The sequence below is a fragment of the Leptidea sinapis genome, chromosome 30 (genome assembly GCF_905404315.1).
Source record: "Leptidea sinapis chromosome 30, ilLepSina1.1, whole genome shotgun sequence".
NCBI lineage: Eukaryota > Metazoa > Arthropoda > Insecta > Lepidoptera > Pieridae > Leptidea > Leptidea sinapis.
This window is the reverse complement of record NC_066294.1, coordinates 7,954,277-7,981,346: the sequence shown is the minus strand read 5'-3', so window position 1 is coordinate 7,981,346 and position 27,070 is coordinate 7,954,277. Positions and strand designations below refer to the sequence as shown.

General features: G+C 36.8%; 1 long non-coding RNA gene across 1 annotated transcript in view; it reads left to right on the top strand.

Annotated features, from left to right (window-relative positions):
* LOC126973738 (uncharacterized) overlaps nucleotides 1-27,070 on the top strand; it is a 224,129-nt gene that overhangs the window by 170,551 nt on the left and 26,508 nt on the right. The gene's annotated exons all lie outside the window — the stretch shown is intronic.

Below are 27,070 nucleotides of genomic sequence, written 5' to 3'. Positions count from 1 at the left end.
TATCTTTAGTTCTTGGGAATAAATAAAAGTTGCAGGGCACCAGGTCGGCACTGTATGGCGGATGACCTGCTATAGTCAAATATTCAACATCTGATTTGCGGAGTGTGCTGAAGCATTGTCGTGGTGAAGGAGGATCCTGCTTCGAGGGCGCTGCTGTCGAATTTTTTCCAAGACAACAGGCAAACAACGTTCCATTTTGTAGCACAACTGTCGCGAAATGACCTTTCCGACCAAAGAATAAGGCAATCATCTTTTTTCCTTGACTTCTTCCTTTCTTACCTTAGTTTGCCGGTCCTCGAAAGGAAACACCCACTGAGCTGATTGTCTTTTGGTTTCAGGTTCGTAGCAATATATCCAGCTTTCATCGCCTATGACGATGTCAAACACAGCATTGGAGTCACCGCCGTTGAAGTTATCTAACATTTGGCGACACCAGTCCATGCAAAGCTGTTTCTGGTCGTCGGTTAAAGTATGGGGAATCCATCTGGTAAAGCTTTCTGACGCCTAAATGTTCGTGTATAATTTTTTGAACTTGACTAATACCAATGCCTAGGCTGGCCCGTATCTGCTGATAGGTCATTCTCTTATCTTCCTCTATTATGCATCGCACAGCACTGATGTTATCTTCAGTAGTCGCTGTTAAAGGACGTCCTTCACGCGGATCATCATTGAGATTGCTACGTCCACGCTTAAACTCGTTAAACCAATAGTAAATAGTTGCACAAGATTGGGCTTCATTAAGAAATGCCAATCGTAACCTATCATATCATAGCTCTTGTTGTTGAGTAAGCCCACAACGAAAGTCATAATAAATCATTGACTGAAAATTTTCTCGCACATTCACAAAAACAAATGACAAATGAATGCAATATACAACATTAGGTTACCAAAGAGTTCTTAAATTGAAATTCAAAGAAAGTTTTCATTAGCAATGTTTCTAGCTGGCTAGTTATAAACATTTTCAGTGTTACCCACGTAGGTAAGATAGCGTAGTGGAGTTTCGGTACCATTTTTTGGTCTTCTCGATCAATTTGAGTAAAAATTGGCGTTAGAGCATGAATAGAGTATTTCTACTTTGCAGTTTGGCTTTACCTCTTCACGAGGAAGTAGAAAACGTTTTAAAAGACCTCCGCTTTTGAGAGAACCTCCAACATCCGTACTGGATCGTAGACCTAATTCCAACCCACTAATACATTTTCCTTCACAAAGTTTGTTGAGTCCAGGTCCGAAGCCTTCCACCGCAAAGGTATAATAACCTTCCCGTGAGATAGCTGAAATATATATGTCATAGTCAAGAAAGTCGAGCGCAAGAAGCGAGTACGAAGATTATTCGGTATTCGTCTTAGCTCGGGGTGTAACTGGCATGCGGTGCGAGTGCGGGCGAGAGCGGGCGCCGGGCGAGGGCCAAGCAGGCAGAATTTAAAGAACTATAGAGCGAAGCGGTTGTGTCGCAAAACGTTTCTTGTTGATTAATATACCTTGTATTTTACAAACACGCACAAAACAGAGGTTTTACTTGCTTCTCTTCTGATGATGATTAATTAATGGAATGCCTATAAAATTGTTAAGCGGCGGCCATCTTGGATTTCAAAAATGATCTCAACATGTATTATAAGTTATAGGCAGTTGCGAATGCGCACCTAAATATTTAGTATGTGTGTTCCCTCTCCTATGACTAATAAATCAGTGTGCAAACGACTAGCGAGTTTGATTGACGTGCGTCCTAACCATAAATACTGCGCAAATACTTAACAAAAATTTTTAGAGTTCCCTCCATTTCTCATTTACACTAATTTAAGATCGTGTGTAAGATTAAGATTCTAATTAAATAACTAAATATTGCAGTCTCATCTTACAATTGCTATAGTCAATCACTATTCTAAATTATTATAGATTTATAATTCATTTCCAATTTTTAATGCATTTTAATGAAAATTCTATTGATTTGACTTAATATAAAAATACTCATTAGCTTTTTATTTTATATTAAAATTTTTGTTTTGTGTAAGCTAAGTAAGTACTTAGGTACGTTTTTAAATTTTTTTTCTGAAACATTTCGAAAAGTATGAAATAAAATAACTGATTCGATTTTGAGTCTTAGTATATAAACAGTATAAAAAACTCAGTATCTTTTCCTATTTTATATAGATTTGTTCGCATTTCTTATCAACAAATGGCTGAATAATATATTTAAATTATTGTTCAATCACATAACAATCTAAATAGGCAAACAAAGCCAACTGTAGAAGTCTGTGATGAACGCAATCATTTCTGAGTCACCTTAAAATTGAAAAACTTTTGCAATGCCTTTCTTCTGGAAATAGTTCATGTTTGCATCTGAGTGAGTTGTCATTGTACGGATTCTGTGTTGCAGTATTTATTATATTGCAAACCTGTTGGCTTCTCAGTATTGTGTACACTGTCCGTTCATTCGACTCTTTGTCTGTCGTTAGGTTATTTTATATGTAGAAGGGGTTGGTAATTTAAACGCAGTTAATAAAATTGAAATATTTGTATTTTACAGTTTCCACTAATAATTATTATAACTGACTCAATAAAATTTGGGCAGCGCATACTTACAACATAATATTCAATCATGCAGACCTTTCACCATATTTTTTTATTTTTTATTATGGAATAGGAGGAGAAACGAGCGTACGGGTCACCTGGTGTTAAGTGATCACCGCCGCCCACATTCTCTTGCAACACCAGAGGAATCACAAGAGCGTTGCCGGCCTTTAAGGAAGGTGTACGTGCATTTTTTGAAGGTAAATATGCCGTATCGTCCCGGAAACACCGCACAAGGAAGCTCATTCCACAGCTTTGCAGTACGTGGAAGAAAGCTCCTTGAAAACCGCACTGTGGAGGACCGCCACACATCCAGATGGTGGGTATGATATCCTAACTTGTGGCGTGTCGTGCGAAGGTGGAAAATAAACATAAATTCAAATCAGAACTCATAGCTACTTTCAATGATATGTATCATTGAGTAACTGATGCACGAACATATATTAATATGTTTATTTATTTTATATAGTTTAGGTATTTATGTAATACCTATTATGTATATATTTAGTTACAATGTTTTTTTATGTAACGAAACCTATATAATCTCAAAATACATCTCATTTTTGTTTTGTAGGTATCGCACCACGTAGAATTTTTCGGAAAAAGTAAACAATTTAATGTTATGGAAACCTGTTATTGGCATTATTTTTTAAAATATTATTAGTTCTTTATCAAATCTGTAATATGCTGTTAGTTTTCTTAATAGAATAAAATACATAAAAATAAAAAAAAAGTTAATCATCACCAAACAGAAAACTTACTATACGAATAGGCTTAACAGGCTCAGAAAGTCAGTCGCTTTTGTTTGGTGTTTATTCTTTTTTACATGTTTTTATGTGGATCATATTGCGTTCCATACTATACTACGTTCATAAATAATAATCGTGCTTACAACGTGTGCCCCTGAGTTGACGCCGGTGCTAACGCGTTTATTCCGGCACTCTTATTCAAAAGGCGTAGTCCCTGATTCATGGAAGTCAGCCCTTGTCCATCCGATCCCAAAAAAAGGAGAGAGTTCGGATCCGGCAAACTACAGGCCTATTGCTATTACCTCCCTACTCTCCAAAATCATGGAGAGCATAATTAACCGCCAGCTCTTGGTATACCTTGAGGGTCACCAGTTGATCAACGACCGGCAGTACGGCTTTCGCCATGGTCGGTCGACTGGCGATCTTCTGGTATACCTAACACATAGATGGGTGGCGGCTATTGAAAGCAAGGGGGAAGGCCTGGCAGTTAGCCTGGATATAGCGAAGGCCTTTGATCGTATATGGCACAAGGCGCTCCCCTCAAAACTTCCATCATTTGGGCTTCCCGAGAGCTTATGCAAGTGGACCTCCAGCTTCCTCACTGGGCGCAGCATACAGGTCGTTATCGACGGTTATTGCTCGAATCCCAAGCCCGTGAACGCTGGAGTGCCCCAAGGCTGTGTGCTATCTCCCACGCTGTTTCTTCTGCATATCAATGATATGTTGGACACCCCCAACATGCATTGCTATGCAGACGACAGCACTGGTGATGCCGTATACACGGGCCATGCAGGTCCCTCTCGGGAAAACGTCGACCAGTGCCGGGAGAAACTTGTGTCTTCTATCGAGTCCTCTCTCGAGAAGGTCGCGGAATGGGGTAAGTTGAACCTTTTAAGAGTCCAATTTAACCCCCAGAAGACTCAACTTTGCGCGTTTACCACTAAAAAAACCCCATTTGCCGTATCACCGCTCTTCGAGAACACTTCCCTTAAAGCCTCGCCTAGTATCGGAATACTGGGTCTCGAAATCTCGAGCAATTGCCAATTCCATGGCCATCTGGAGGGCAAAGCCAAACTGGCTTCAAAGAAACTGGGCGTCATAAATAGAGCACGGCAATACTTCAAGCCGGCTCACATTCTAGCGCTCTACAAAGCGCAGGTCCGGCCTCACATGGAGTATTGCTGTCATCTCTGGTCTGGCGCACCCCAGTATCAGCTCGATCCATTTGACCGCGTGCAACGCAGAGCAGCTCGAATTGTCGGGGACCCAGTACTCTGTGAACGGCTGGATCACTTGGCGTTGCGTAGAGACGTCGCTTCATTGTGTGTCTTCTACCGCATTTATCACGGGGAGTGTTCCGAAGAGCTGTTCAACCTGATTCCTGCCGCCAAATTTCACCTTCGCATGACACGCCACAAGTTACGATATCATCCCCACCATCTGGATGTGTGGCGATCCTCCACTGTGCGGTTTTCAAGGAGCTTTCTTCCTCGTACCACGAAGCTGTGGAATGAGCTTCCTTGTGCGGTGTTTCCGGGACGATACGACATGGGAACCTTCAAGAAAAGCGCGTACACCTTCCTTAAAGGCCAGCAACGCTCTTGTGATTCCTCTGGTGTTGCAGGAGAGTGTGGGCGGCGGTGATCACTTAACACCAGGGGACCCGTACGCTCGTCTGTCCTCCTTTTCTAATCTTCTTGATGACAACAATTTAAAAATAAGCCTACATTTAAGGTTCTAAGGCCTCAGAAAGCTTTTTCCTATAAGCTTGTTGGGCTTTCCTATAACATGTTGGGCGATAAAACTTAATAAAGTTTAAACATGTTAAGGAGAAATCCAGGAAACTGGAATAGCTGGTTATGTACGAGTAAAGAAAAAACATACGATTATACCGATTTCTCTTTTTGAGTGGCTTAAATATAGGAAATGGTTGGAATTTCACCAAACACTTTCGCCCTTCTACCAGTATATTTAGATATTATACTCTACAAACCATTCAGATGGCTGGGAGTGAGATATTTACAAGAACAATTAATAAACTTGTACGTTTCGGCTGCCAAGCGATATTTGTTTAGGACTGGCTACATTTTATATAACGTTATTAGCTTAATATTGACACTTGTAATATAAAAGTATTTTAAATGCTAGTTTCTTTTTCACTATACATTTCTTATTCAGTTATGACGCGGAAAGCTGGACACTGAAATAGGCCGACCTTTGAAACATCGAGTTGGAGAAAAATGCTACAGTTTCCATGGACCACCTTTCGCACCAATGCAACGTGTCTATTCTAAGAGAGCTTAGTGTCAAAACTAGACTTTCCACTATATGCCTTCGTAGGGTGATGGAATTCTTCGGACCTATTTCTCGTAAAGAAGGTCACAATCTTGAACAGCTGATTGTGACAGGCAAGGTAGATGGCAAACGTCCAGGAGCACGCAGTCCCACGAGATGCCCTTGATGAAGCTAAGGATCGCAGTAGATGGAGGGAAATCGTACGGGAAAAACTGATGCAGCGGGGGATGGTAATGAAGTAGCAGGTAATGAGGAAATGTAAAAAAACTCACACAACGAAACTAAAATTATAAATCTTTGTTTTTAAGGGATATGTGCCCTATGGACTCAAACAAAGCCTGCACCGATTTAGATGAAGATCTCTGAAAATATAAAGATTAACCCAGCCAGTTCTCCTGTGGAGTTTGGTTGCAATAGAAGCATTTTTTTTATTTTTGGTAATTTTGTGTCATTGTTCATACATGAATAAATAACTTTGGAGCTTGATTTTGACGTAAAACACATTACATGCCATAAGCATTAATTTTAAAAATAAATGATTGTTGAACAAATTAATAAAAATTATCGATTAATTACTACTTTTACATTACTCTTTTTATGTGGGAAGCCATCGAATGTAAATGGCAGTATAATTTCGTTTTGTTTAGATATAATTAATTTTTTTGACTGACGGCTGATTCTATACATACGTAAGATACAAACTTATTTCTTCTATCTTCTCTGCATTTAAACTATTTAAAAAAATAATAATATGGGCGCTTAAGGCATGCATGTTTTCTATGAGAGTATTTATTGACGCACGGTTTGACAGTTCTGCTGTGAAACAATTACATTGTAACGGCAGGGAGCATATTATATGATATAATTCTTGATGTTATGAAACATTATTGATAAATTCATAAAATAACAGTATTTTATTTATTATTAACAGAGCAACGTCTATCGGGTCAGCTACTTAGAATTATATATAGCGATGCATTTAAAAATGAATACCGTCCCACTGAGATACAAAATTATAAATAACATCTTATTATACACATAATCCACAGAAATATTATCCTATTCATAACAATAAAACAAACAAAACAAAAAGGGCAAACGGTCTATAATGCAACAAAAGAGAGCCCAACGCAAAAGAAAATTGGATTAATTTAAAAAACACTCTTCGCGTTCATATTCAAATTGTCATCGTCTTTTAAATTCCTCATAATCCGTCCAATTCTGTTTCGAGGAAAGCGTACGGGACGAAGTAATCAAGACGGCTTCAACTGGATTGTGTTAGAATTCAAGTATATCTTCCCAAGCAATAGTAATTTCATCCAAATGAAGGGAAGATCAAAAAGTTTTTCCACTTCGGTACTATTATTGTAAAATTTGCAGAGCGTTATTCTAGAACTTTGCCTAATCTATATGTATTATAGAGGAAGTGATAAATTTGACAGAGACGCTGAATCTGTTCTGTATAAAGTTAATTACTACAGTTTGAATAATTCAATGCAATGTTGCTAAGAAATGATGAAATCCCAGCGAAATTTTAATCTTAGCTGCAATACTCGCTTACGTGATTATGTCAAATCTTGGAGCTAAATTTAATGCATAGTTAAATACTTAGATACAGGATTGGTCTCCGCTGTGACAACTAGATACCGCACTACCTAAGAACAATAGCTTTTATTACGGCAACTATTAGATGTTTGTGTGCGTGGCATCTTCAATCAAATTTTGCAACATACGCTTCGTGTTATTTTACATTGATATTAATCAAATACTTACTAATCGTTTGCGATCTTGTATTATTATTTTTACAAAGTTTTACTACACAACCCGGCATTTTATTTTCAATTATTAGCAAAGTAAAACAAAACATGTGGCTCGTCAACGTCACACATTGTTGGATACTGGCTTGAGTACGTCCATTGGGGCTTAGTAAAATTTGCCGCACTTTGCGACTACGCCTGCGGTATCTAATTGGAGCACAGCGGAGACCAATCCTTAATCTAAGGTAAAATATTATAATTCAAACGTCTCCATACAAACATCAATACAACGCTTATGCATTCCGTATATATCAATGCCTGGGGAGTGCAATTACACTAACTGCCTTAGATTTGCTTGATTTGAATTAGCTACGTGCATTGTGGTGTTATTTCGTGGAGGTGAGGTTGAAATATCGATGCGTTGTTTGGCTGGTTGCTTCCGAGTTCCGACTCGTATAGATGCAGATGAGCCCGCTATTTGTCTTGCCTGATCGCTGGGGCTTGATTAAACTCTGAAACATTTAGCATTCACCTGCTTATTCGTTCTAAAGTAAAGGGTTAAATATGAGAATGGCTCTGTCGTAAATCCTACTACTCCACAGCTGAATATCTAAGTGATCGGACAGATTACTGAATATCTAACTGATTGGACAGCCTGGGACTAGACTATGATTATTTTATAGCAATAGTAATGACAGTACAATATTGTATATTTATTAAAAAGAGCGAAAAAAAAGAATGCTGAGAGAGTTTCTTGCGCGCCTATCTCAGAGTGCTTGTTTCCGAAACGGTACTAGTATCTAGTATATCGGAAATGACATCAAAATGAATTCTAAACGAAACAATTTTGAAAAAATAAATGCCTTTTATGCCTTTATCTACACCCATACTTTTAATGCTCTATTAAAGATTCTAAAATTCATAAAGTGTGTAAATATTGTTTTGAACCTCAACTCAATCAACAACACGGATGACATCTTGCCTACTGCCGCTACATTGAATTTTCACGCTTAAGTACAGCGAAGACAGGTCAGAATTGCGTCTTTAATTCATTCTTTGTGTTCAATTGTAATGTGCGCCTACGCAAACCGGTCATAGATCCAGATTACAGAAGTGATATTCAACTAATAGTGATCAACTAATAACAATTCACCTTTTGCGTTCGACAAGCATAAGTGACCGAATATTGTTTTGTACCAACTGCCACTGTATTGAGCCAGAATCGCTTAAATAAGTACTGCGAACATATCTTGTGCTAACTTGTATGCATTGAGTACTCACGGCATCCATTCATAGACCGTGTATTATTGAAGCACTTTCTCACCGTTGCTTTATTATTTTCTGCGTATTACAGGCATACATATATATAAATATAGTCAAAGTATTATTATTTTCTAAAAATGATGACCTGTAGTCGCTGCGGAGATGAAGCAACAGAAACGATAAAATGTTCAGTATGCACGAAACAGTATGACTTTGAATGCTCTGGAATTACAGAACGCGGCTATCGCAGACTCGGTGATCGGCAGGCATCTTGGCGGTGTCCGGCTTGTAAAAACCCAGGCAATTTGAGTGTTGTGACTCCTACCCCAGTTTCTTCACCGATATCGCCATCATCAATAAGCTTGGAAACCATCATGCAGGAACTAACAAGCATCAATTTAAAACTGGCGCCACTCTCCAGCCTTGTAGCGGATATGCAGGTCGTAAAAAAAGAGCTTAGTGACCTTAAAGCCTCTGCTTCTGAATATTCAACGAAAATCTCGTCACTTGAAGCAAATCTCGCCAGGGTAGAGAAGGATCAAGAATGTGCATGCAACCACTCAAGGTTCTGGTGACCAAACTAGAGGAAGAGCTTGCTGACAAAGATCAATGGCTTCGCTCTAACAATGTGGAGATAAAAGGCGTACCGATCAGAGACAAAGAAAATCTTTTTGATGTAGTTAATAAAATTGGTAATAAGATCTCATGTCCTGTATCTAAAGATCAAATAAACTTTGTACATAGAGTTCACACAGGCACCAACAACGTCAAGAATATAGTACTATCAATCACAAACCGGTATAGCAAAGAAAATTTTGTTGCTGCTGCACGCTCCGTTAAAGACCGTCTCACACCTCAGGATATTGAGATTTCTGGATCTGGAAAATTTTTTGTAAATGACCACCTCACCACTAGAAACAAAATGCTGCTTACGACAACTAAAGCACTCGCCTCGACACCCGATTTCAAAATTATGTCTTCTTGCCAAAGTGTTTGAGCGCATCATCTATAATCAACTTTACCCTAGCCTTAAAAATGTGTTAAACCAACAACAGCATGGTTTTATAAAAGGAAGATCAACGGTTACTAATTTATTTATTTTCACTGACTTCTTAACTGATTGCATGGACGGTGGTCAACAAATTGACGTTGTGTATACAGATTACACCAAAGCTTTCGACCGCATAGATCATAGAATCCTTCTTCAGAAACTTGCTGGTCTTGGTATTAGGGGTAACTTATTTAGATGGTTAAGTTCGTACGTAAAAAACAGAACTCAGGCAGTTGTTTTAAATGGCTACACATCCTCATGGATCACGATACCTTCTGGAGTTCCTCAGGGCTCACTCCTAGGTCCTTTATTATTTATCTGTTTCATAAATGACATCGATACATGCTTTCATCATTCCAATTATTTACTTTTTGCTGACGACATGAAGATATTTCGGCCTATCAACGATATCTATGACGTTGATCTCCTTCAGGAAGATCTCAACAGACTAGCAACATATTGTAGTAATAATAAGCTTTGGCTTAATATACCTAAATGTCTTTTTATAAGTTTTTCCCGTAAAAAGCTAATCATCAAATTTAATTATACTATAAATAATCAATTTCTATTGCGGGTCGATTGTGTCACAGATCTAGGTGTAGCACTTGACTGCAAGCTAACTTACGAATGTCACATCGACAATATTGCAAATAAGGCATCACAAGCACTTGGGTTTATAATACGTTCAGCGAACTGCTTCAAGAGAATGAAAACATTAAAAATTATTTTTTGCGCTTATGTTCGTAGTCATTTAGAGTATGCTAGTCAAATCTGGAATCCGGTATATATGATACATAGTAAAAGAATTGAACAAATACAGAAAAAATTTACGAGATTTTTAAATTATAAGTTCAGAATTCCCAAAACAGATTACAAGACTCGGTGTACTCGATTTCATCTTCTACCATTAACACTCCGTAGATCCATGGCTGATATTACGACTATTATGAAAATTGCTCAGGGTAAGATTGACAGTCCAACCTTGTTATCTAAAATAAACCTCAATATACCGTACCAACATTCTAGAAAAAAGAATCTCCTCCATATTCCACTCATGCGCACAAACTATAGATCACACTCCTTTATACCACGTACTTCGTATAATTTTAACAAACTAAAATCATCCGAAATAGATCTTTTTTGTTCCAGTTTAGGTAGTGTTAAGAAATATATTATACAAGATTATTTGCAAGTCACAGAAAAGTAATACAATGACAACATAATATATGTATACTTTAAGTCAATTTAAATTGCAAAAAAGCGTAGTTAACTAGTACATAGTAATGCCTTTAATTAGTTTAAGCATTTGTAAAAACGTAAAAAAAAAATACTATTTAATACCTATTTGTGGAGGCTTTTAATTGGCCTACATGTAGATATGTAGATATATGTTTTTGTATTGACGGCTGTTAGCCACCCTATGAAAATAAAATAAAATAAAATAAATTCAAGCTTATTGCTAATATTAAAACACCCAATGTAATAATAACCATTACATCATCCAAACGAGTGTTGTAATTAAATTCAGTACAACATTACAACACTCGTTTGGATGATGTAATGGTTATTAGGACTGGCTTTTTTAATGTTAGCAGCAAGCTAACTGTTTCAGAATCTTTTATAGAGGATTCATATTATTGGTGTAGATAAAGTCTTGTATGCAACTGTTGAAAATTAGGTATTAAAACACTCATGTGTGATAAACCCACATTCGTGTTTTAATACCTCTTAATACACAACAGTTGTATAAATAACTATTTATGCCTTTTAGTAGCGTTAGCTTTGTTAGTACGCTTAGATACTTTTGGAAAGCGCGGGTAGATCGTTCACACAGTGATTAGGACAGATAAATTACGGACATTACTTGTAATGAATGTTTAGGTGCTCGTAATGACATCGCGTAAAGTGTCAGCGCTATTACTTCACAGCTGCCGTTGCCGAGATATTGCCTCAAGCATTAACCGATTCTGTGTACATTTATCCATCAGTATGGCTATCTCGTTATATTAAAACAGATGTTATTTTTTTGACTCAAATGTATTGCAATACTACCTTGATAGTGATATGTAGATTTACACTATTTTTTCTGGGGTACTAACTATGACTGACTAACTATTTAGGTTGACATATTGACACCAGTGGGAGGCTCCTTTGCACAGGATGCCGGCTAGATTATGGGTAACACAACGCTGCCTATTTCTGCCGTGAAGCAGTAATGTGTAAACATTACTGTGTTTCGGTCTGAAAGGCTATTGAAATTACTGGGCAAATGAAACTTAACATCTTATGTCTCGAGGTGACCATCGCAATTGTAGTGCCGCTCAGAATTTTTAAGTTTTTCAAGAATCCATAGCGGCACTGTATTGTAATGAGCAGAGCGTATCAATTACCATCAGCTGAACGTCCTGCACGCCTCATCCCTTATTTTCATTAAAAAAAAATACAATTTTTTCTGGGGTAAGTACTATGACTAATTAATTATTTGGGGTAGATGACAAATTAATTAAATTATTAAGACTAATCTGTGTCTGAACAGATTGAATGTAAGTTTACTTTTCAATTATTAAGTAAACAAATTGACATAATTTATTTTAATATCCAGCGATTGATACGAATTTTAAAATTAATCATTCAAAATATCCATAATTTTTTATTGGAATTAAAATTATGCATATTAATGAACGTACACAATAAGAATACCGAAAACCAATATTTTTGTCTGCATATCTGTCTGTTTGATGCGGCTTATATTCAAAATGATTGGACTGGCTTTGAAAATAACATTTACTTGTATGTATCTGGCGTAATTTAATTATTTAAGCCTTAAAACTACTGTGAGTCTAATTCATGCATTCATTCAATCTCAGTCATAACATGATCTCAATGGATCTCTATTTTTTGCATAAAAATTTAAAATGGAGCTCTTGGCAGCCCGAACTTATTAAACAGAATAAGGTTAGCGGTTCTCAGACAAAATGCACGGCCACATATTTAAAAAAAAAATACTTTTAGGCCAAGAATTACAAAGAGTAACCTAGGTCGAACGCTCCTATTAACAGAATTGTAATGTCCTATAACAATATATTTAAAATTGCAGAATTGGACATATTTTCGAACTCTGCATCGATTTTCAAACGCAAAAATTAATTGAAATGTGTTAATATATCATAAGGCATAAATGCATACAACGTGGGCTTTCTTTTAAATTAATAAAAAAAAAATGATGTGATCATACTTCTCCAGCTATTGCTAGATCTTCTTGTGATATATATGTTTGTGTTGATATGCCCCGCCCAGTTCCATTTCATTCTTTTTGGTATTGTTGCTACGCCCTGTAATCTACTTTTTTGTCTTTTATTTTTATTTGGTATCTTATCTAATTAGCCTTACGTTTAAAAATTCTGGCGTTATAAGGAATAAAATTAAGTTAAGCGCGTAATAAGCTATGATTATATACGTACTAGGGGAATTACCCCCTGCTATTTATACAATTATATTTACCACCGAAAATTGTTTAAGAATAATGTAATCAGTACTTTGAAAAAATTGTAATAGTACCGTCTATTTACTACATCTTACGTTCACAAAAATTGTCATCTTTTTGTTCTTAATAGTGATTTTCATTATTATAACACTAGAAATAAGGAATTGCTTGTAGCTAATTTAAGTAGGCTTAGTAAGATATATAATAGCTTTAAGGGTAAATGTATACACTTTTATAATAAAGTCCCAGCCACTGTTCAGGCATTATCTATAAATAAATTTAAATGATTCATTAAACACACATTCACTGAATATCTAAGTGAAGGGACTAGATTATGATTATTTTATAGCAAAAGCGACAATACAATATTGTATATTTTTATTAAAAAGATCGCAAAAAAAGAATGCTGGGAGAGTTTCTTGCGCCGCTTCTTCTAGAGAGAAACTCTGAGAGCAGAGCGCCATTTGCTTTCGAAGCGGTAGCAGTATCTAGTATATTAGAAATTACATCAAAAATAATTCTAAACGAATTAATCTTTGAGAGAAAAAATGCCTTTATGCCTTAGCAGACGGATGAGTCATAAAAACGTTTTTCAAAATGAATTCGGTATTTGAAAATCCCATTCGACGCAATTAGCTATCCGTGATAATATTCTAAATTCAAAATCTACCGTTTTGATAGGTGTGTCGATGAAGCAGTCCCAATTTCCTGCACTTAACAACACAGGAAGCAATTTTGACGACTCATCAAACGACAGGCGGCAAGGCCTACGATCAACTGTCTGCATAGTTGATGAGGCTCTGCTAATGATAATTCGTTCATATTTTATCTATACAGTCACGGCCTTACAAATAAACTTAGTATTAAGTTATACCGGAGAATAAACGTAGTAAATAGGACGAAAATTTATTGGAGTAGGATTATAGGCGTCAATTTGTGGAAATCCATAATAATCTAAATTCAAATTCAAATATTTTTATTCAAAATCACTTATTGAACGTCAGAAACTACCACACATTCAAAATAGACTGCCTCAGACCTGAGAAGAACGGGCGCAAGAAACTCAGCGGGCGTTTTTTTGTTTATAAATATATGGATTGCAATGTAATATCGTACAATAAACATTTATAATTAAAGAGCCTGAGGGTGTACGCGAGGTGTATGTTATAATAACCTTCCCCACACAAACGCTATTTCAACAATTCTTTTAAATTTCGTAACATATTTTGTATTGCATATTCTAAAAGCATAGACAGCGCCTTATAAAAGACTTACTAACTCGACTAAACCGAGTAGTAGGCATAACAAGTTTATGTTTGTTCCTCGTATTAACGTGTTAGTTATCTTTAGAGTAAATTTCGCTAAGATTAAAGATTTATACCTTGTTCCAGAGTTCGGTGAGTCAACATTTCCTGAGGATGCCTCGTGTAGAGGCGAAACCCGTGTTGACTTGGTTTCAGCAGTGTTTAATGTTGCCGATAAGCCCGGCCGTTCGATCGGAGGTTTGAGAGTTGGCAGATTCTTCGTTAGAACACACGTTTAAAGTCTCAATCAGGCTGAGATCATTAGAGCGCACTATAACTTTGTTCAGATTTTACTTACGTATAACTTAGCTGAGTGTCACAAAACGCGAACTCGACTTTTGCATTGGGTTGTCTTATTAAGATAAGACAACTCAGCATAATTCCAGCTGTCAAATGACAATAAAAACGAAATCAAAAATTATGCTAAGCCTACAGTCAGCTCAGTTTTACTTACGTAAAGTCCGACCTAAATCTAAGTACCAGTGGGAGGCTCCTTTGCACAGGATGCCGGCTAGATTATGGATACCACAACGGCGTCTATTTCTGCCGTGAAGCATCGGCGCCCTTCAGACTGAAACACAGTAATGTTAATACATTACTGCTTCACGGAAAAACTAGGCACTATTGTGGTACCCATAATCTAGCCGGCATCCTGTGCAAAAGAGCCTCCCTGGTAATGCTTTTAAATTTGACAATTTTGTATAAATTTACATATAATAACTCAACTCTTTAACAATAGTATCAGATTACAAATTAATAAAAACATATCCAAATACACTCATAAACGGCAATTAATCATCAAAACATAATAATTGCATGTTGGATCGAATTGCACATTGCAAAAGTGAGCTTACGCACGGCACGGCACGGCACGACACGGCAATCGGCAGGTGGCTAGAATTACCGCATTTGTTACACGTTTACATGAAACTGTATCAATATTTCATACGGATTTTCACGACCCATCGCGCCCCTGCATTTTCCCGCCCTAAATAATGAGCAATTTATGAAATACGCAATATAATTTTTGAAGCCATAAAGGATTATGTGTAATTTATTACTGTTTGCAGGTAATTATGATAAAGTTGAAGGGTCGGTGGTGCAGTAGTTAGAAGCATCGTTTCTCACCTCGGAGCCCTTGTTCGATGCTCACCCGTTACTTGCAAATGTGCTTCGGTTTTCGAATTATATCACTTCATTATTATAAAACAAAGTCATTCACCGTGTCGGTCTGTCTGTCTGTTCGCGATAAACTCAAAAACTACTGCACCGATTTTCATGCTGATTTCACCAACGGATAGCTTGGTTGTCGAGGAAGGTTTCAGTATATAATTTGTTAAGTTTTTATATAAATCTTTGCCTACATTAACTATGTTTGTTGGATATGTCGGAAAACTGCTTTCAACGAAAACACTGCCTAAATCCTTGGAGATAATATAATGATAATAAAATAATGTATGGTGGAATTGTATATCTTATATAGTTTTATAGAAAACTAGCTGACCCAGCAAAAGTTGTATTGCCGATATTAAAATTACGATACAAAAGTAACGGTAGATGGGTGAAAATTTGAAGTTGTATGTATTTTTTAATGCTGACTCATAATCAAACAAATTTAAAAAAAAATGTCAAAAAAATAAAATTGGCGTGGAGCACCCCTAACATTTAGGGGGATGAAAAATAGATGTTCATGAGATCGATCAAGCCGTTTCGAAGAACTACAAACACCGCGACATAATAATTTTATATGTTAGATTCCGCGATGGCATATGTCTATCTCTTATGAATAACATATTATATTCATTTTGATACATTAAAATATTGGTAATTATAAAGTGGTTATATAAAAGCTGTTTACACAAATATTATATAAATTTTTAACTGCGTTCACTGCGTAAAATTCCGAATGCGGTGATACGAGCGCGCTGTAGTTTGAAAGAGGATGTTGTGACAAGGACTGAAATAGGAATGCTGGTTTGGACACGTGGAGCGAATGAGTGAAGAAAGAATGACGCATCAAATATATAAGGCAAGTGTGTGTGGGCAAGTCGGTCGCGGGAGACCTCGTAGAACATTCGTCGACCAAATTGGGGACGTTTTGAGAAAAGGAGAGGTCCGAAGCACCCGCAACCGGCGGGCATGTATGCAAAGAGTAATGAATGTAGAGGAAGCGCGTGAGGTTTGTAAGGATAGAAGCAAATGGCATTCTATTGTCTCTGCCTACCCCGACGGGAACAAGGCGTGAGTGTGTATGTATGTATGTATTAATTTTTAACTCATTAATTTTGATTACACATTTCCGAATTATTTTAATTTCATATCTATATATATACAAGCTGACGCGACAGACGTTGTTCTAATAAAAAAATACTGATTAATAGGAATTGGCCAATAATATTTCAAAACATCAACAATTATTTAGTAACGTATGCTCCCTGTTGTTATAATGAAATTGTTTCACAGCAGAACTGTCAAACCGTGCGTCACTAAATTCTCTCATAGAAAAAATGTCCATACAAAACAAATATTGGAAATAAAAATAATTATGGGTCCCAAATCGAAATAAAAACTATCCTATCTCTCAAGTTGGACTAAACTACACTCCAAGAAGTAATCACCATTAAAATCCGTTCATTAGTTTAGGAGTCCATCGCGGACAAACAATCTGTCACATAATTTATACATATTAAGATAATATCTCAAAAGTCTGATAAAAGTTTAAAAATTTAAAAAGGGTTTTGCCTATTTTATACCTTTTTTAAACCGCAATTACTTTTGATTGAATAAGCCAATTTTAACGTTGAGTTAACGTTAGTTTTCAGTCGATCGATAAATCCCTTTAAAAACTATTCCGAAAAAAAAACATTTAGATTTTTTTTAATACTTGTTTTTATATTTCTTTATAAAATCTACCAGTCCGAATCAGTCCGAATTATATTCAAAATTTAAGTTGGTCAAGCCCTTTCGAATGGAGCCAACCGCGATGAGACCGTTCAATATTTATAAGAGGTTTACATACATCCATACACACACTCACACACACATCCATACATAAAAACATACAGACACCACCTCGGGATTAGTCGGGAAACTTCCTAGGACCTTAAAACGTCAAGATCTGATGAAAACTCGATTTTCGAAAAACGTGTTAAAACCAATAGCTTCCAGATTTTTGAAAATGTTCAAACGGAAAGTTGAAAAAGACGACGAAAACTAGACGTTTAAGTGATACGCCCAACCAATTACAATTGAGTGCTTCTCAGGATTATTGATTGAACTCAAAATTTTGAGTGGTATCGCTATTATGGTCGTCAATTCGAGACAAAATTTTAAGTTTCACTAGCGCAATGACGGAAGAAAAAAGTTATAGCTTAAACACGGACGGTCGCACCAATTGGTCCGGCATCGTACTCTATACGGTCCAGACGATATTCAAATTCAAATTCAAATATTTTCATTCAAAATAGGATGTGAAATCACTTATTGAAAGTCAAAAAAACTACCACCCATTCTAAAGTGAATGCCTCAGGCCTGAGAAGAATGGGCGCAACAAACTCAGCGGGCTTTTTTTTTTTCATCAAAAATATGTTTTACAATTAAAGTAACATTTACAAAGTAACATTGTACAATTAAACTTATTATTTAATAGCCTGAGGGCGGTCGTTCCATTCCCAATCTGAAGAATGGGCGCAACAAACTCAGCGGGCTTTTTTTTATCAAAAATAATGTTTTACAATTAAAGTAACATTGTACAGTTAAACTTATTATTTAATAGCCTGAGGGCGGTCGCTCCATTCCCAATCTGTGGTATCATTAAGAAAGTCATTTATGTTATAGTAACCTTTACCACACAAACGTTTTTTTTAATAATATAGATAATTATAATAATTTGGTGCGTTGGACAATGCGACGTACTTTTACCAGTTATCCTTTGCAAAGGATGCCGGCTAGCTTATAGATACACAACGGCGCCTATTTCTGGCGTGAAACAATAATGTATAAGCATTATTTTGTTTTGGTTTGAAGGGCTTCGTAGCTAGTGAAATTACTAGGCAAATGAGACTTAACATCTTATGTCTCAAGGTGACGAGCGCAATTGTAGTGACGCTCAGAATTTTTGAGGTTCTTCAAGAATCCTGAGCAGGACTGCATTGTTATGGGCAGGGCGTTTCAATTACCATCAGCTGAACGTCCTGCTCGTCTCGTCCCTTATTTTCATTAAAAAAATACTATCGAATATGGCCCGATGGCTCGGCCGTACCAAACCGTTCATGTGGTTAGGTTTTACGGTTCTCTTCAAACCGAAAAACAATAACACATGACTTTCACGGAAGAAAAAAGCGCCTATAAACAAAATATGGCAAAAATTAACGTATGTACACTGACCTGTATAAATACCACCTAATTCCATCAATTTGACAGCAAATTTTTTGTGCCTATTTGAAGCGCCACTCGCGAGTGTCCAGTGAACTAATTTTGACGTATAATACAAATGGCTGCGAATGAACGTACAATACTCTGAAGTATTTTCGCATTTTGAATTAATTTCGTTCTACTTCAAGAATCAACGTAATACAGTTCCCAATTTTTTTTGTAAATAGTTTCCCACCATCTATCGATGTTCGCTGAAGTTGTCTTCAATAGTTTTAGTAGCGCAGACTCTCGCTACATGGCCAACAGCGCCAAAATGGCGAATATTAAACAGGCACAAAAGCACTTTGACAGCTGCTAGTCCAGTGTTATATAGTATAGGTCAGTGCGTATGTATTAGTTAGTTCATGCGCGCATTTAACAACAGCTAAATATATCTCTTTACATTGATTTCCTTCCGCTGTGCTATTTAAAATGGGTCATGTGACGTATCCACGAGTTATTTTGATCGTAGACCGTACAATAATAATTTAACTATTTAGAAATTGATTCAACATTAACACAACTTTACGAACAGTTAAGTAAATATCCCTCCCTATTGCATTTTTGAGCGACATACTTCTTTAGGCGCGACGATAACTACGTTGTACGAATGAGACTGAGCTATCACGATCGGCTAGATAACGCTCGCTTAGGTAAACTTAGCTTGATTTGTTTACAAGAGAGCGATCATTCCCTTGCACAACCAGTGGGAGGCTCACTTGTAAAGAATGCCGGCTAGATTATGGGTACCACAACGGCGCCTTTTTCTGCCGTGAAACAATAATGTGTAAACATTATTGTATTTCGATCAGAAGGGCGCCGTAGCTAATAACATTACTGGGCAAATGAGACTTAACATCTTATGTCTCAAGGTCACGAGCGCAATTCTAGTGCCGCTCAGAACTTTCGGGGTTTTTCAAGAAACCTGAGCAGCACTGCATTGTAATAGACAGAGCGTATCAATTACAAGCAGCTGAAGGTTCTGTTCGCCTCGTCCCTTATTTTCATTAAAATAAAATGATATCTAAATTAACCAGTGTCATTTATACACAAGGAGTACTCACCTGAAAAATGTTGTTTTGCCATATAAATTAAATACCCCGCGTCCACGCATTGTATGAGTTGTCATATGTAATGAAATGTCAATGACAGAATTATTTGTATAACGAATAAAAAAGTATTTTTAAGTCAAAACATATACCGCTTCCAGATAAGTAATCACCAACACTTCATGCACTAAAACCTTCTCCGAAACACGCTGCATCTAATGGTACAGGTATTATTCCGATCGGTTCAGTAGTTTTAGTTCAGGGTAGCCCATTTTGACTGTGACCAAGTTTTCACTTCAAAAGTATAAGTTAAAATAAAATCACAATTACTTAGCGGCGAATTGTGTACTTCGCTATATAGATTTATATATAATTATGATAATAAATAAAAAAATAATATCACACGTATAAAATATAGTAAGTACAAAGGTAACATGAATGCTGAATGCCGAAAATAATTTTGCCGACGTAACGTGGTATTCAAGTGAATAATTAGGAAATGATAAATGGAATATGTGAAGGATTGATTGGTTATTATAGACCCGTGAAATATGAGTTGCATTATGCACCATCACGCAGGGAACCATGCGATGGTGCTTTAATCCGACATACGAACGTAACTATTGCTACCTAATCTGAAAATAGTACAGGATCCGAATGCGAAATTTTATAGTATTATCGAACCAAAACATTTCAAATATTTTCAATTATATCATAAACTGACTCTTAAGTCTGTTTTTTTTAAATCAAAATAAAGGACGAGAGGAGCATGACGGTCAGCTTATGGTAATTGATACGCCCTGCCCATCACAACGCAGTGCCGCTAAGGATTCTTAAAAAACCCGAAAATTCTGAGCGACACTAAAATAGGTACACGTCATGACTTATAAGATTAATTAAAGAAATGTAAATTTATTTAAAAAAAACATGTGTGCAATTCACATGTGGTAGCCTTAAAAGATAAAAATGAGGAAAAATCTCTACAAACGTCTAATACGTACACGAGTTCAAAGCAGCACGGTTGTTGTGATGCCTTATGTACGCATGCGCGCACAAACACGTTTCGCAATCACCTGGGGTATGTCAGTGCCATTTTTACTACGGATCTCCTCATTTTTAGCTCGTTCTCGCGGGAAAATTATAATTTAAAGATTTGTTGTAAAGAGTGGATTTCAGCATTTTTACCGAATTCAAAAAAGGAGGAGTTCATCGAAGCGTGTTTTTATTTAAATAGGAAGATAAACCACTTTGTTGGTGATAGGGCGAATAAGAGTCGTGGGTACTAAGACCCAAGATGGGCTAATGAAACGGCCGGCATCGCGCGTAGCTTTACTCCTTAAGGGTGAGTGCCGTGACAACGACACTAAGGGCAACGGTTCCACCTGGCATAACAACCATAGATATTACAAACTAGCTGACCCGGCAAACGTTGTTTTGCCATATAAAGTATAATTGAGTTTTATAAGTAATAAAATATTGCCTATATTATAATAGCCTGTACATCATTTTGTTCTATTGTCAATAGTTTTTGCAGCGCACGCAAAAATAGGTTTTCGATTTTACACCTTGTGTTACGAAATAGCAATTTTATTACGGATCCCTAATTTTGAAAAAAAAACATAGCCTATAGCCTTCCTCGATAAATGGACTACCCAACACTGAAAGAATCATTCAAAGCGGACCAGTAGTACCAGAGATTAGCGCGTTCAAACAAACAAACAAACACTGCAGCTTTATAATATTATAGTATAGATTGTATTTAAGGAGGATGGCGAGAATGGACCCACATAATTTAAAAATTAAGGAAGCATCGTACAAGTACAAGTTTATATTAATTATAAACTTAAGTTTATACGATATTTTTATAAAAAATATTGAGGCGCTAAGATATGGGAGTCAAAAGAAAGAAATAATTATAATTTATTAAAAAATAAGTCATCTTGCACGAACGGAACGTTTTGCGTATTTGACATCTACATTTTTTTCACATGACAGTCATTTTTATATGGATGTTCCGACACCATCAAACTATCAATAGATAGGTAGGAATACCTACTCTAATCAGTAATTCAGTAGTAACTTACAATAACATTCCATAAGATTATTATCATTTTTTGGTACTAAAATCAGCAGGTAAGTTATCTCTAGGTAAATCTTTAAAAGATTCGATATCTGCTTGAAAAATGAATGAATTGTGAATCCTCAATTATTAGCTGCTGGCCAACCTTCCACATATATTTTATATAATCTTTTAGGAGACAGTAGGCATAGACATTATATACAAATTATTTATTGAACAATAGATATTTATAATTTTACGATTAATAATTGTAGGTTAAATTTACTTTTAGGTATATCTTTTTTCCCCCACTTTTTTAGACTTACTTACGATTTGGTTTTGTCTTTGTTTTGTTACGTTCTACATTTATAAATAAGTTTCAATGATGAACGCCACTTCTTTCAATGGGTCCCAAAATACATGCATTCTCGCCATCATCCTTTGCGGGCACTTGATTACAAGTTTCATTGCAGTTGTAATTGAATAAGACTCTTGGAGGGGTTTTTTTTATGGAATAGAAGGACAAACGAGCGTACGGGTCACCTGTTGTTAAGTAAACACCGCCGCCCACAATCTCTTGCAACACCAGAGGAATCACAGGAGCGTTGCCGGCCTTTAAGGAAGGTGTACGCGCTTTTTATGAAGGTACCCATGTCGTACCGTCCCGGAAACACCGCACAAGGAAGCTCATTCCACAGCTTTGTAGTACGTGGAAGAAAGCTCCTTGAAAACCGCACTGTGGAGGACCGCCATCCACCACACATCCAGATGGTGAGGATGATATTCTAACTTGTGGCGTGTCGTGCGAAGGTGGCATTCGGCGGCAGAAATCAGGTTTAACAGCTCTTCGGAACACTCCCCGTGATAAATGCGGTAGAAGACACACAATGAAGCGACGTCTCTACGCAACGCCAAGTGATCCAGCCGTTCACAGAGCACTGGGTCCACGACAATTCGAGCTGCTCTGCGTTGCACGCGGTCAAATGGATCGAGCTGATACTGGGGTGCGCCAGACCAGAGATGACAGCAATACTCCATGTGTGGCCGGACCTGCGCTTTGTAGAGCGCTAGTATGTATATAGTGGGCCGGCTTGAAGTATTGCCGTGCTCTATTAATGACGCCCAGTTTCTTTGAAGCCAATTTGGCTTTGCCTTCCAGATGACCACGAAATTGGCAATAGCTCGAGATTTCGAGACCCCGTATTCCGATACTGCGTTGAAGTAGGGGTTGGAAGTTTGAATGGTAGTTCGTCATTATCAAAAATGAAACTTTGTATTTAGGTACTTGATACGAATTAAATAAATATATTTTGTTCTAGCGTTTTTAAAATTTTGACATGTGTAGGGTTGAAAAAAGGGATGAAAATAAAAAAATTGTATTCTTTAAGTAGGTACTTTAAGTAAAATATTTTTCACATGGGAAACTTTATGTGGCGAGTATCAAACCCGCAATTTTTTTATGTTTTAGCAAAGGATGGAAAAACAAAATACTGCAATAGAATTATTTGTATTATTTTTCTAAAAAAAAATCACAAAATAATTTTCCCATTGTATGCTAAACAAACAAAGATGGCCGCCACCAGCAAAAGCCAAATAAATACTAATATATTTTATCTTCAAAAGCGTTGCATTTTGTTATATGGCTCTTAGAACTAAGAGCAATTCATAGTAAACCCGGTAAAAAATCTCTCTAGTGTTTACTTCAAAGGGGACGTAGATATTGGTAGTTTCTTGACGGCTGTCTTGCCGTTTCCAGGGAGACACGGTTGCATAGGACCCTAGAAACGCTTGCCGTGTACGCTTGTGCACTGGTGCTTGATTGAAAATTAATGAAGCTCAGTCTACAGTGTGGCATCAAAAGGCGAATTCGACTCTTAATCCTAATATAGAATAGTCCTTTCTCGCGTTTTCTGACGGAGATTGCGACGTTCCGACAACAAAATACTCGTGGCTGTCTCTGACGACATCAGGAATCCAGTGTTTAAGCGCTGGATCTCTGTTCACATGAACAAGAACAAAAAATGACTGCTCATTTGAGCAGCACATATTAGACATAGTTATGTGCAATATATAGTTTTAGTTACTCTAATTTTACTTTTAACTTGGCACCCCTTTACAGTGTAAAATTTTTCTTCTAAAATTTTTGTTCTAAAAACTATGGATCGTATTATGACTGAAATATATTCCTTTTATTTTAATTTTATTAGCTGGTTTAAAAAGTTCACCATGGTTTTTAATGTATAATACATAATTTTTTAATTACTTATTTCTAATATATACAGGGTAATTAGTGTTAACAGACGGTACTTTTTGAATAATGGTCTACACGAGTCTATAAGACTGACATCTAGATGTGTGGATGTCCTCCACAGTGCGGTTTTCAAGGAGCTTTCTTCCACGTACTTCAAAGCTGTGGAATGAACTTCCTTGTGCGGTGTTTCCGGGACAATATGACATATGTACAAAAAAGCGCGTACCCCTTCCTTAAAGGCCGGCAACGCTCCTGTGATTCCTTTGGTGTTGCAATAGAATTTGGGCGGCGGTGATCACTTAACACCAGGTTACGCTAGTTTGTGCTCCTTTTCCATAAAATAAAAAAAGACATTGCATGAAGCTCCATACACATTTTTTGTGCCATAGTACATAAACTATGAAATAAAGGGTTCACACAATCTTTGCGGAAAAATTTCTCCATTATTATGATACCAGCTATCAAGTCCGATGTCCTCTAGGGGTCACAAAAAGTGCCCCGTTATCCCCTAGGGGTCACATTGGTCAGCCTAATAAAACATCTCTGAAGCATTCAGCTTCAGTCAATATAATTTTATTGTTTCTCATTATATTGAATGTACCTAACTGAGTAATTTAAGAACGAAATTTATTTATTTAAAACAGCATTAATCACGGTTTGTTGGAGTTAGTACCGACTAGTTTCGGACTAGTCCAGCCGTTTGCGCGTGAAGAAGTAACAAACATACACACACAATCACAAACTTTCGCATTTATAGTATTAGTATAACTGTGATGAAAAGATATCTTTAATAGTTATTGTTAGAAATAGCGCGGTCAACTGTGATTAATTCTTCAGATAAAATCTTAATTTCGATAACAGAGAAAATTCTCCAAATCCGGCTTATACCTTTACATTAATGATGTCTAATTGTGCTTAAATAATGAATCGTTTCGCCATCCGAATGTTTTTTTTTAACAATTACAACACACATAAATGTGCGGGTATAGTTACAATTAACTTCTACCTTCAGACTGAAGTGGGTATCGAACCTACAACTGTCTGCTCGACAAATAGGCTACTTCTCAAGTCTCAAAAACAGTTTTTATAATTAAAATCAAATAAAAAAACAGAACTTTCAAATGAGAACACTGACCTGTTACTTGGCTGCGAAGGAACGTACAATACTTTGCAGTATTGATGCATTTTGAATTAAAATTCGTTCTTTTTCCGTGTTATTTATACTTCAAGAATCAATATAATAAAGTATGTATTTGATTTGTAAATAGTTTCCCACCATCTATCGCTGTTTGCTTAGGTTGTCATCACTAGTTTTAGTACCGCAGACTCTCGCTACATGTCTAACAGCGCCAAAATGGCGAATATCAAACAGGCACAAAAGCACTTTGACAGCCGCCAGTCCAGTGGTATATAGTAGAGGTCAGTGAATGAGATGTTTTATTTTCGTTAATTCATATTACAATATCAGTAACTTTACAATAACAATCATGATTATTTGATCGCAAGTCCAAACCTCACTGACTTAATGAACTTATGAAAATATAATTTACAAACAATGAGAGTGCCGGTGCAGAGATATTATTGTGCGATGCGTCCTCGAAATAAACGCGTTATTCATTCATAAAGACCTCTGCTATGTCGGGTACGTGTTCGTTTACGTTACACACAAACTCCAGTGATTAAGCACAGGATTACAAATTAATAATAGGGGTTGAAGTATGAAATTGCCGTTTTATTGTAATACGTACTTCGAATTGACATAGAACCTTCATGGTTCGGGATTTTTGAGTGAAACTTTTTTCGCTTAAAAAAAGAGTTTGAGAAGTTTTTACATTAATTTGCTATTCGGGAGGGAGAAAATTCCAACGAATTATAATTTTGAAAATTGGTCTTTCCTCTCTTCAGTTATAGGTGTTCAATCAACTATATCGTGTAATGTATGTAAACGGGAATAAGTTTTTTTTTTTATGGAATAGGAGGATAAACGAGCATACGGGTGTGTACCTGGTGTTAAGTGATCATCGCCGCCCACATTCTCTTGCAACACCAGAGGAATCACAAGAGCGTTGCCGGCCTTTAAGGAAGGTGTACGCGCTTTTCTTGAAGGTACCCATGTCGTATCTTCCCGGAAACACCACACAAGGAAGCTCATTCCACAGCGTTGTAGTACGAGGCAGAAAGCTCCTTGAAAACCGCACTGTGAAGGACCGCCACACATCCAGATGGTGGGGATGATATCCGGATAACTTGTGCCGTGTCGTGCGAAGGTGGAATTCGGCGGCAGAAATATTTTTATGATCATCTCACTAATAGGTATTATAAGCTATATTGTTTGTAAGAATAGATAGTTACCGATGTATATATAATATGATGATGGATGGTTATGTCAAGTTTATAGGTAGTACAGTAGTAGTAGCTACTGCAATATAATCACATAAACTATGTTAAACGATTTATTTCGGTCATCACAAACATGCAGATTTTTCGATTTAAAAACGCTTGGGAAAAACATGGCGTGCCTAGAAAAATCCCTAAATGTATGCCTGCGATTTGTTGATATTCATTTCAAATGCAACTTTTATTTTGGGTTTTTCAATAATCCTGAGCCGCACTGTATTGTAATGGACAAGGCGTATCAATTACTATCAGCTGAACGTCCTGCTTGTCTTGCCTCTTATTTTCATTTAAAAAAAACTCCCCAGCCCGTAATCATCCGACTGCCTGCGCGCCCGTGCCATTCGCCCTCATTCGAACCGCACTTTAATATCGCGCACTCGGTTGTTTATCTTCATCTTCATAACTATTAAAATATATTTTGTCCAAATGT